The following is a 10,812-nucleotide window of genomic DNA, read 5'->3' as shown; positions in this document are numbered from 1 at the left end:
CATTGTTGCGGTCTTGGAATTTTTAGGTACAGTTTTGTTTCTTGGCTTAAGAACACCATACAGTATTATCCTGGAAATCCTGTAGAAGTCAGCCAATCTGATAAGCACTGTCTTCCTTGATAAATCATTACCAGTTTAATGTACCACATGCTTGTCAGCTAACGGTCTTTGGGTGTTTTGTGGAGGTGTGCTGTCTGAGGCTTGGACTAGGTGTCAGTAAAGGACCAATGACTGCCATATCAGTGCAACTTAAATAAATAACAGGGTGCAACTTTCAAGCAGAAAGAGCTGGATGAAATATTCTGAATGATGTCAATCCACAATCTGACTTTTGTGCAGCCTTGATTCAAACGATGCAGCCTTGTCTACCGGTACACTGTAAAAAAATGTCTAACCTCCCCAACTTAAAATTTTCTAGTGACTGGTCACATCTAAATTTTTCAATTGGCCCAAGTGAAAAATTGAGATGTGATCAGTCACTAGAAAATTTTGAGTTGGGGAGGTTAGACATTTTTTACAGTGTATATCGCCCACCCTTAATGAATGGTTGGTGACAGAATGGAGAAAAAAACATGAGAGAAACCAGCCTCAGGCGGGGGATCAGTCCACCTCTGACCAGACATACCAACATGGTGTGGTTACGATTCCAGAGCCTTGAATCATAACCCTTATTATGGGTGGGTGATATACCGCTAGTCACAATTAACGAGCCGAGATTTTGGACTACATGGTCTCTATTGTTATTACATTCACGTGAACCTGCCGTGATGCGGCATCACGAAAGCTTATCATTTGAATGTGTTTTTAAGCTTTGCAGTTTAAAAACATGTCATTTATACCATTCAAGCTCAATAAACAGCGAAAGAGGATTCATTCTGTATATGTGTGAGCTGTTTGAGAGACATTTTCTGAGTGCGCACACCTGAAACGAGCACATATAAAGCGCACAAGTACTGAACTGATTACCTTTTGGCGCTTTATTGGGCTTGAATGGTCAAACACAAACGCTTTTGTGTCAAAATGGCACAATCCTCGAAAACACAGTCGCTCGTCTTAAAGAAAGCGCGTCATATCAGTACATTAGATCAGTGCATTCGGTCTTAAAGTGACGGCAGCCTAATATATCTGCTGCCGTCTGAGCCATTAATGTTAATCAAACAATCTCATTGCTCTTAATTGAATCGCTTTGGTAATTTTTTTAAGAATACATTTACATAGTGACTATGCAGTTTTTTTGTACATTACAATTTATGTAGTAGCCTATTTCTAGGCCTATATAGAGCTTGATGTGTTTCAGGTTGTTCTATTGTTTTGTCCTATTGCTTGTAATTAGTTTCTTTGTTCCTGTTTGATCACTGACGGTTTACTTGTCTTCAGTGAGCGTGAGAGGTTTTTTCTTATGTTAATTAGACTAGTATACATTTTTTGTGATATTGAAATTGGTGATGAGATTTCTGAAATTTCAATGGTAACAAACAATTTTATATAATAATAATATATGATATTTAAAGCAAACATAATATTGTATTATCTATCGTTATCGTGAAATAAAATAACTCATATCGTGATACAAGATTTTGGTCAAATCGCCCACCCCAATTCAAAAACCATCATCAGCAACGCAGCGATTGGCTGTTGTCAAGACAGCATTGTAATAATATAATTAAAAAAGGAAACAGTCAAGCAGACAAAATGAAAGTTGTAATAGATAAATGAAATGTGTAAATGTTGGTTACACAATTCCCAATTATTTCCATTTGTAAGATTTCTAGTATTTGTACAGGCTTTACATTTACATTGTAATTAGCAATTCCTTTCATTTTACATGTGAAGCAGATAAAGCTTCTTAAGGGTTAATAACATATTTCTAATGGCACAGCACACTTTTTAAGGTTTTTCTTAAATCTTGTTAACGTGAAATAAGATGGTCCTTGACCAGTTTTGAGCTTATGGACTTGTTGCTACATCAACTCCAGGATGAGATTTGAAGAACCTAACAATCCTGGATCAGGTAAAATCATCAACAGTAAAATCCAGATGACTGAGTCATCATCGAACGATGTTTGGAGTTTGTAAACAAACTGGCAAAGAAATCCTTTTTTTCTTTTTTGGAACTTAAGATAGTAGATATGAATCAGGCCTATCATGTCTGATCATGTTCTGATTCGATCCCCCCTCTCGTACAATACTATAACTTTTTTCTCTGTTTTCTGCAATGTCCTGTCCAATGAAGGTTAATTAAAAACCACAGAATGCAAAACTAAATTTTTTGAATAATGAAGGGTGTGGTGTGTATAGCTGGTTTGTTAGGACAGGTCGGGAAAATACCTAGTATCATAGTGGCTTCATTTTTGTTGGAGTATTCATGTTTTCCCAATGGTGTTTTCCAATGTTGGTTTCAGCTGTTATTCAAAAACATGCAGGATAGGTGAATTTGAGGCACTAAATCGTCCGTTGCTGTGATTGAAATCAACAAAGCAAACACACCCTTATATTGATGCCTCTGCCTTCACATTCAAGTATACACAATGCAACACAGGCAACGACTATGGCAGAATCTGCGGTGCCTGCCGTCCGAGGGTGTGATTTCATCAATAAGTGAAAGCAATTTGTGTTACTATGATAATTTAGGTCGAATGTGTAATTGTTATTTAGCTCCTCTACTCCTTCGATGGCAAAGTCATCCCTTCCATCCCATAAAAAATAAAACACAGTTTTCATGAACAGCTTCCTACATAACACGATAGTCCAAGTATCTAATATACACTGCCCGGCCAAATAAAAAGTCGCTGTTTGGATTTAAAGGTAGGGTAGGTAATCCTGTTCAGAAACACTTTTTTTTATACTGGGTGAAATGGTCCTTCCATCCTGATAGTAGTCAATACATTATGTGTTTAGAAAAAGGAATGAAAAAAATCAGACCTCTGTAGCAGCTGCAGGACAGTAAAAACTCTGACCAATCACTGCCATTCGGTGCGAATGTAAAGAACCAATCAGATGCCTTCATGTCTCGTGCCCGAGCCCCACTGCGCGCGCTGCCCTGCGTGCACTCATCACATGTCACCGTTCCCGGAAATATTCAGCTCAAAGCACCTGCATATGCAGTCAGCGAAGGCAAACAAGGCAAAAACTACTTCCTCGGACCCTGCCCGCACTCTTGAACGACCTCCTCTGCTTCGCCCTCAACCCCGGACCTGTCCTCGAACCGACGATGCGGTACTTGTCTCCGGACTCGGAGTGTACGTTAGTCTTCATTAGAGTCAACAATGTTTTCATCATGGGAACTCTTACATGCAAAACACCGTATATGTTATGAATCTTACACGAAATTCACCTTCATCACAGTGTAACTGATGGTAATGGAAAAACGTGTATCAATGCAACCTGTTTTTAGTTTTGCCTTATAAATATAGCTCGTTACCGAATGAAACTTTACCAGTATCGATATGCTAGCTTGATAGTGAGTACTAAAATAAATCTTATTTGTTTATATTCATAGTGATAAAGTTAGGTATTTTATTACATGTGATTCTGACATGATGTCACTGTATGTACTGCGCTCCTTCCTCTCCACTCGTCTCAGGTAATAAATGCGTCTTGTTCCAGCCTGAGCGGTTGGCGTTCATGTGTTTTGGGGGCGTGGCTTTGGAAGGAGCTCAGAAGGGAGGGGGTGGAGTGAATGGAAATAATGAGCTGTGTTTATTGCAGATTAAAAGGTCTACAGTCACTCGATTTTTATATTTTCTTTTTCAGAGTACTTACATTTTAATTATGTATTGGTATATAAAGACAGTTTAAACAAATTTGGAATGTTTTTTTTTTTTTGAAAAATGATTACCTACCCTACCTTTAAATGGCAAATGCTTAAGAGTCTATGACTGGATCATTATTTCAGTGATTATGTTTGTAGCATGCTTATGTGTTTGTATGTTACAACAGTTCTTCTTACCCTGATTGATGGTGTGTGGCTTTTCATTTCTGAAACAACCATGTAAGAAAGATCATGGCCGTGTTCTGGGAGGACAGTGTCGAGATTCATCAGGTTCAGATTTTAAAAGAATGTTTGGGAGGGAGCATAATGAATCACTTTCACAAATTGTTGACAAAATATGGCTATGGTTACACACTTAAAATAGTTACAAAATAGATGTATGAGATGATGATAACTTATATTATTAATTGTACCCAGCATATATGAAAAATGTTACCTGAGAGAAAAAGAGAGAGGGAGAGAGGGAGAGAGGGAGAGAGGAAAGAGGAGGTAAAGGAAGAGAGCCCCAAGAAAGGGACCCAGAGAATCAGAGAGCCAGAGCATAAAAAGAGACAGAGCAACAGTTTCAATCTTTTTATCCTTTCCTGACCATGTGACTTTAACTCAACTGTGAGGCGTTTAAACTGACCAATCAGGTCATTCGAACTTCCCCCACCGTACTAAAGGTGTGACAATTACTTGACCCCCAAAATACAAACATTTTGGCCTACAGGCCTAGATCACTATCAGCCCATCTGTGCCTTCAGGAACTCCAAATGGTCCTTGTCGTAGAAAGAGGGGGGAAGAAAAACAGTCAAGCAAATGTCTTTGTTCATTTCAAATATCTTGGATATTTCAATCTTACAAGGTGCATACATTTTTGGTCTAGATCTTGATCAAGTGTTGGTTGTTAGTCGCCAGCAGCTCCAGACAAATTGTTACAACAGCTAACATTACAACAACAGCATTGGTTCTATGAAACATAGCAAAACCCATATTACTCATGTATGGAGCATAAACAATGCAACCTTGGCGTCCGTGTTCAGGCCTTCCCGCTGAGGTCTCTCTAGTGCCGGAGAGCTTTACTAATATTAACGTGGGTCCTAAAGCTCTTGCCTGATCATAACCCTTCTTTTTCCAGTGATATTCCTCTGAGCGTCTCTCTTTTGTAATGTCTCTCGGCCATCTCTCTTTCTACAGTCTTTCTTCAAATGAGGGTCAGAGGTCTTCCTTTAAGCAGCAGCAGGAGCTGGGTAGCTCTGCTCCAGGGCCACGATAGAAGGAGGGGAGGAGGGGCAGGAGGCAGATTGGTCCAGGAGCCAGGACCAATAGAGGGTAGGCAGCAAACCAACGGAAGTGGTAGGCAGAACACAGGGGGACCACGGGTAAGGATCAGCGGGCGGGGGGGTTTCTCTTCTCACAGGACAGCATCAGATCACTGAGCGTCACCTCTCTTTCACAGGACGACGGGGATGGGCCAGAGAACTAAGACCTCTTCTCGGTGGGGAGCAGCGAGTAGTAGGTGGTGAGCAGAGCACAAGGGGCTTCAGGTGGGTGGCAGCAGACGATGGACTTTCTCTTCTCACAGGACAGTGGCGACATGCAGTGGCGGATAATATTTTCTCTATGTTCACAGAACAACAGTAATGAGTACAGCATCCAACAGTTACAACTGAGTCTTCTTACCACGGAACAGTGATGGCAGACAGCAGTGGCAGTTGGCAGTCTCTCTTTGTTCACAGTACAGCAATGGTGAGTTCAGAATCCAGCAGTTAACGACTGAGTTTTCTTCCCACAGGACAGCAATGGCAGCATGCAATGGCGGATAGCAGTTTCTCTGTTCACAGAACAACAGTAGTGAGTACAGAATCCAACAGTTACAACTGAGTCTTCTTACCACAGAACAGTGATGGCAGACAGCAGTGGCAGTTAGCAGTTTCTCTTTGTTCACAGAACAACAGTAGTGAGTACAGAATCCAACTGAGTTACAACTGAGTCTTCTTACCACAAAAGGTGATGGCAGGCAGCAGTGGCGGTTGGCAGTTTCTCTTTGTTCACATTAATTAGTAGCTCTCCACCGGGCTGGACAGTCTCCGACCGAGCTTTAGAGTGTTGGCAACATCAGTCTTTCAAATACTCGTGCATGTATCAAACCACTTTAAATCTTCACACGTGCTCACTTCAATCGTCAGACACTGCAATACACACCACTTAAAAGTGAAAAGGATACCTTCACCTCAACTCGTCGGGCCGGCTGATCCACTAAGATGGCAAGTTCAAAGGAAACATCGAGTTCAATCAACAATCCATAATTCAAAGCACACTCGTGCCTTCAAACTACCGCCTCTGCCTCTCGTCTGTTTGTACCTCGACTTTAATCTGGTCCGCTTTGTTTGTCCACCTCTCCTCTTCAACTGCCGCTTCTCTCTTCTCAAGCCGCCGTGCACACTGAACACCAGACCGCCGCACAACAGAGCATCTTTTCATAATGCCACTCTCCTCCGCTTCGGCCGAGGCCGAGCTCGCCAGATGCCCGCTGCCTCCGTACCGCCCCACCGCTCCACACACTGAACACTGAACGCTGCACGCCGAACGTTGAAATAGCCACTTCATAATTCACTGCAGCTGTCGCTCATCAACACGGGCAGCCATGACAGGCCACCGGAACCGGCCTGGTGTCCCGCCGGAACCGTTTCGTTCCATTTCTTACGGTTCCCATTTGTCACTCCGTGACATTATCTTCACTGTTCAAGTACAAAGAATCTCTGCTCACTTTCTTTAGCTAGAACAGAACAGAAATGTGTCCCTTTGCAAAATCAAACACTGACAAATAAGAGAGCACAACACTGTATGACAGCGGTGAAAAACACAGTTCCTGGAGGGCCACATCCCTGCAGACTTTATTTTCAACCCTCATTAAACACACCTGATCCAGGTCATCAAGTCATTCAGGCTTATTTGAAACCTTCAGGTTTGTGTGTTGAAGCAGGGTGCTGTATGACTTCTAGAGCTGATATAAGGCAGTTTGTTCAGCAGAGTTAAGGCAGTGTGTTCAGCAGAGTGATGTAAGCTTCATTATGATAGTGTCATCCAATAACATGATGTGATTCATATCATCCATAATGCAATACCAGGTTCAGATTGCGTCATTCATTGATTTTCCTAAAAAGCAAGTAGCCTACTGTCCAAACTGAGTCATAGATCAAGTCAAAGGTGTGTTTTAGTCATTTCCAATTGAGATCCCTTCACTTTATTACTCCCTTTTCCTCTGCCATTCGCAAGTCAAGGGCGTATACTGACCCAATAGCTTATCTTGAAAACTATATGTTTAACTATATGCTAGTTAGCAACTCACCGTTAAGACAACGCTTGACTGCTTGTCTGCTGCTGAACAAGAGACGTCTTTATTGAAGAGAAAGGGTGGGCTGGTGTCACTACAGTGACCTGGATCGCCAGAAGCAAACAATGGAGCACGCTCTGCTGTACAAACTACGTAATTACACAATTTACAAGCATTTTATCTGCAATATATGATTCATATTGGTGGCATATCTGCGGCATATACGCCGATGCAGATATATCTGCGACAGGCTCATATCACCTGATAAATCGGTCTGGCTCTAATTACAGTAATAATGAACATACAGTAAACAACTTACTGAGCTCTTACTTGTACCACCTGACTGCTGCAGATTAATTTTGCCATTGATAGTGCTGACATAAATCTGAGTCGGAGGACGTGAATAGCTCTGGGTAGAACGTCACAGGTTGCCATCTTGTAATTACGGTAAATAATTACAAATTTGTTGTTGTGGTTCAGAAGGAACTGTAAAAGGCAGCTGCTGTTTGTTTGAGGCACTCTCTGATCGTCTGTCCACAACTTGTAATAGCCCTACCAAACCTGCTGATGATGTGTGTTCCTATGTATGACACAATCTTTTGAAGACTGTGATTGGTTGGTTGTCCAAGAAGGAAAAAAAAAGTGATTTTAAGTATAGGGTCTATTCTAAGCCTTCACTTTGAAATTACATGCGTAATTTGACCTTTCTCTCACACACACACACACACACACACACACACACACACACACACACACACATTATAGCCTATATGTGTATATAAATCCTTTTTTTATTTACCATGGTGTTAATTTCCTATAAGGTATTTCATTTGATTGGCTTAGAATGATAAAAATTGTTCTACTCTTTCCAATTACACTGATTGCTGGCATGTCTATTTAAGTGGTGGTTTGAATGTTGGGTTTAATGAATCAAACATGTAATCAAAACCAAGAAGGGCGAGAAAGCCCAACATCGTAATGTAGTGATTACTTTCATTTCTGGCACTATGGCATTTCTGTGCTGTGTCGGAGATGTTAGCGCGTCTCTAATAAGATCAGTCACAAACATGATCCCTGCACGATCTAATCTATAGCGTCTTATTAACTCACTGTCATCCATTGTCTGCAACACATTTCTTCTCCCTCTTCATCTTTCTGCCATTTTCTCCTCTGCTAAAGAAACTCTTAAGCCTCTTAAAGGGATAGTTCACTCTGAAATTAATTTTTGATATGTTTTAGCTTACCTCAAGGGCATCCAAGATGTAGGTGTCTTTGTTTCCGCAGTAGTTTCAATTTTGATATTTTTAGGTCAAACCGTTCTTGTCTGTCAGTCATATAATGCAGGTCTATGGTCACTGGCTCAAAACACAAGCACAGAGTCCAAATTAAAACAATTCCCCACGTCCAAATGAAACAATTCCCCATCATAAGTACACATTGATGGCCTAAGACACGAAACGAGCGGTTTGTGTGAGAAAACGAACAGTATTTATATCGTTGTTATCTCTTGAACACAGCACACGTCCAAATGATCTGACGGCGCGGGCGGGTATAGATATATACATAGATGTCGCCTTGGCTACTGCAGTTCATTGGAACGAAACCGTAGCCAAGCGACATCTAGTGTATATATCTATACCCGCCCGCGGGCGGGTATAGACGTATACACTAGATGTCGCCTTCGCTACTGCAGTTCATTGGAACGAAACCGTAGCCAAGGCGACATCTATGTATATATCTATACCCGCCCGCGCCGTCAGATCATTTGGACGTGTGCTGTGTTCAAGAGATAACAACGATATAAATACTGTTCGTTTTCTCACACAAACCGCTCGTTTCGTGTCTTAGGCCATCAATGTGTACTTATGATGGGGAATTGTTTCATTTGGACGTGGGGAATTGTTTTAATTTGGACTCTGTGCTTGTGTTTTGAGCCAGTGACCATCGACATGCATTATATGACTGACAGACAAGAACGGTTTGACCTAAAAATATCAAAATTGAAACTACTGCGGAAACAAAGACACCTACATCTTGGATGCCCTTGAGGTAAGCTAAAACATATCAAAAATTTATTTCAAAGTGAACTATCCCTTTAAAAGTCCTCGTCCGTGCTCCTAACAATTTTGACCTTAAGACCTCTATTAAGGGTTAAGATGCTTTCTGAATTACTTTTTTCTTTACTATGATTTTTTCTTTAATTTTAAGAGTAAACGCCCACATTTCTAAGAATTTTTGTCTCTAGGAGCTACATCTACTCTTTGCATTAAGATTCTTTATGAATACGGGCCCAGATGTTTGGGGTTTAGGAGTCATGGCTGAGTCAAGATTTAACTAAATAGATTTATTTATAGAAAATGATTCACAAAGGCAGCTGATGCAAGACTCTGCAATGACTTTAAAAAAACAACTTTTTGACTTTTTTGACTTTTTTATCCACAACTCAAAACTAACACACCAGAAGACCACCATAAAAGAAATAGTGACGACAAAAGCTTGCTGTGGAATTTCCTCACATCTACTGCATCTGTGCCAAATAGTTGAACACACAACAAAGACTTAAACATGCTTGAACACACCGCAAAGACAACATCCAGCAGAGAAATAGCATGAATGTACTCTGCGCCTGTGTGAAAGGAATTTATTGCATACCTGCCGGTGGCAGAATAGTTAGTATTGCTATTGCAAAGTAAGTATGCTGAATCAGCCAAAAAGTCACAGATGGCAGTTTAATTACCATGCAGAACACATCACAGAAACTGGACCGAAAAGGCTTCACATTGGCCCTGTTTTATCTAGCACACATCTGTAGCCAATTTAAACACATTTTCTGTGAGGTCAAATCAGTAGAACCGTAACGGCTTAAATATCATAGTCATAGAGATAATCAGATTTGGCACCGAAACGACACTTAAAAAAAACTAGCAACAACAGAAGCTTACTGTTGAGTCTCCTCACGTCCACTTCAAGATATGCATTTGAACACACCGCAAAGACAACAACCATCAGAGAACTAGCTCGTGCGTTCTGCACCTGTGTGAAGGGGAATAACTACCAGCAGAAAGGGTCGGATTAAGGTCACTTATAGGGGATTTTATACGGGCTCTCTTGACTTCATCATTTGCTTGCTTTCATTACTTTCAATTTCTGCTCTTGTGCACTGGTTAGAAAAGCTGAATGACCAAACAGAGTGATATTCTTACAAACGGGATGCTGATTCAACATGCTGAATCAGCCGGAAAGTTTTATTTGGCAGTTCGAATAGTGCTAACAGTCAGTGACACACCACAAAAACTAGGCCAATTATAGGCTCAACATTGGCCTGACTTGCAGTAAGCAGTGAACTTAACACCAGATTTGACAATCTAGGGCAGATTGCAGAGAAAATTTGTTTAATTCTGCAAATGAATAAAACATCAGAGGAGGATTTAGGGTGATATTCAAGGTGCTGTGCTGCAACATTGCGGTAAACGCACGCTAACACTAGGTGGCGCTATAATAAGGCAATTTATAATTTCTACCTATAAAAATTCCGCCTATAAAAATTCCGCAATTTAGAATTTTCCTAAAAAAAATCCTCAAATGGGGGCGCTACAACAAAAAAACCTTTATAACTCTGCAACCATATGATCCGTGAAGTTGAAAATTGGTATGCATCTTCTCTGATGGACGTCCTAACGTATCCTCTAATATGACTAGCGGTGCGTCGGAAATCATATAG

The sequence above is a fragment of the Rutilus rutilus genome (genome assembly GCF_951802725.1).
Source record: "Rutilus rutilus genome assembly, chromosome: 5".
NCBI classification, from domain to species: domain Eukaryota; kingdom Metazoa; phylum Chordata; class Actinopteri; order Cypriniformes; family Leuciscidae; genus Rutilus; species Rutilus rutilus.
The sequence above is the reverse complement of the archived record's forward strand: the minus strand, read 5'-3'. Positions refer to the sequence as shown.